Source organism: Chrysochloris asiatica, unplaced genomic scaffold (genome assembly GCF_000296735.1).
Source record: "Chrysochloris asiatica unplaced genomic scaffold, ChrAsi1.0 scaffold00130, whole genome shotgun sequence".
NCBI classification, from domain to species: domain Eukaryota; kingdom Metazoa; phylum Chordata; class Mammalia; order Afrosoricida; family Chrysochloridae; genus Chrysochloris; species Chrysochloris asiatica.
This window is the reverse complement of record NW_006408648.1, coordinates 916,924-919,425: the sequence shown is the minus strand read 5'-3', so window position 1 is coordinate 919,425 and position 2,502 is coordinate 916,924.

Sequence of the window (2,502 nt, the reverse complement as noted above, 5' to 3'; positions counted from 1 at the left end):
ATATGCTGTGGAGTTGATCGACTCATAACAATCCTGTGTCCTGTGTAGGATTTCTGAGGAGTGGCTGGTGGGTTTAAACTGTCTATCTTATGTTGGAACAACAAAATTCTGTACATGGACAGAGATATATGCTGAATGGATATGGGAGCAAGAGTGGACTTTTCCTCCCATACCCTTCAGCATGTGTCCCTATCCATGTATCTACCCCCAGAACATTGCTGTTCCAATGTTGTATATATATGACTATTAACCTCTACCCCCTTTAGCCCATGAATACCTCCCTGGGCCTTCACCGGTCTTCATTATTCTTCTGTCACCTTCCCTTTTATATATTGCCCTCCCCATCACCCAAGTTACTATGTGTGTACCCTCTAGCCAGTGAGTTACTCTCCCCTCCCTTCTACCCCTGGTAAAAACCAAAGAATGTTTTAGTCTGGGAACCTTTTCTTAAGCCTTTACAATAATGGTCTCATACAATATATGTCCTTTAGTGATTGATTTCACTTAGCATAATGTCCTCCATCGTCATCCAAGTTATGAGGTGTTTTTAGATTCATTGTTTTTCTTCAATGTTGCATAGCAATAACTGGCTCATGTGTAGCAACAATTGTGAAGTTAGCCCAGGACCTGGCACTGTTTTCTGTTTTGCGTAAGATCGCTGTGAGTCAGTACTGACATTTTCTCTTCAGCTTTTTTGCCTCCTCATTTCTTCCATTTGCTTAGCTTCTCTATGCTGGAAAGCAAGTCTCATATATTTTGGTCTTTTCTTTATTTCTTGTCTTCTTCATGACCTTTTACTTTCTTCCTGTATGATGTTCTTCTGGTCCTTGGTCATTTATATATAATTCATCAAATCTGTTCTTGAGATGATCTCTAAATTCAGGTGGGACATGTTCAAGGTCATATTTTGGCTCTTGTGGACTTGTTTTAATTTTCTTCAGCTTCAGTCTGAACTTGTGTATCCATAATTGATGATCTGTTCCACAGTCTGCCACTGGCCCTGTTTTGGCTTATGATATGGAGCTTTCCCACTGTCTCTTTCCATAGATGTAGTCAGTTTGTTTTCTGTGTATTTTATCTGGTGAGGTCATGTGTATAGTCATCTTTTATGTTGTTTAAAAAAGATATTTGCAATGAAGAAGTCAATGGACTTGCAAAATTCTATCATGCAATCTCCAGGATTGTTTCTATCACCAAGGTTATATTTTCCAACTACTGATCCTTCCTCTTTGTTTCCAACTTTTGCATTCCAGTTGCCAGTAATTATCAATACATCTTAATTATATGTTTGATCAATTTCAGACTGAGAAGTTGGTAGGATTTTTCAATTTCATCAACACTAGCTTTAGTGGTTGGTGCATAAATTTGAATAACAGCTGTATAATTGACTAATAACTAGTATTTCTTGTAAGCATCTGGACATTATCCTATCACAGACAGCATTGTATTTCAAGATAGATCGTGAGATCTTTTTTGATGATGAGTGCTACACCATTCCTCTTCAATTTGTCATTCCCAGCATAGTAAACCATGTGATTGTCAGATTCAAAATGGCCATTTTCTGCTCACTAATGCTAGAATTCCATTTCATTTTTTAGAACATCCAGTTTTCCTATATTCATATTTTGTACATTCCATGTTCTGATTATTAATGGTTGTTTACACAACTGTTTCTCCTCCTTTTGAGTTGTGCCCCATCAGCAAATGAAGGTCCCCAAAACTTTACTGCATTTGTGTCATCACGGTCAACTCTAATTTAAGGAGGCAGCTCTTCTCTAGTCGTATTGTGAGTGCCTTCCAACATGAGAAACTCATCTTCTGGCACTATATCTGACAATATTCTGGTGCTCTTTATCATGTTTCAATATTCAATATTCTGGCATTATCTGACAATGGCCCACTGCTATTCACAAGGTTTTCAGTGTCTAAATTTTCAGAAGTAGCCCATCTTCCCTTATTTCTAGTCTGTTTTCATCTGAAGCTCTGCTGAAACCTCCATGGGTGACCCTGCTGGCATTTAAAGTACCATGGCATAGCTTTCAGAATCACAGCAATATGGACACCACCACAGTATGACAAAATGACAGCCTCGTATGCATGTGAAATTTGGACAATGAATAAGACTATAGAAGAATCAACATGTTTGAATTTTGGTATTGGAAAAGATTAAACGTACCATGGACTATCAGAAGAAAAATATGTGTTGGAAGATAAAGACAGATGCTCATCAGAATAATAATAATAATAAGAGAGACTTGGTCTCTCTTATTTCTGACATGTTATCAGGAGGGACTAGTCCGTGGAGAAGAACATCATACTTGGCAAAGGGGAGGGTCATAAAAAAAGAGGAAGACCCCCAAGTACATGGATTGACATAGTGGTAACAGCAATGGACTCAAACAGAACAATTGTTGAGTGTTGAAGGAGAATATTGAAAGTGCCATGGGTTGCCAAAAGAACCAATAGATCTGTTTTGGAAGAAGTGCAGCCAGAGTGCTCCTT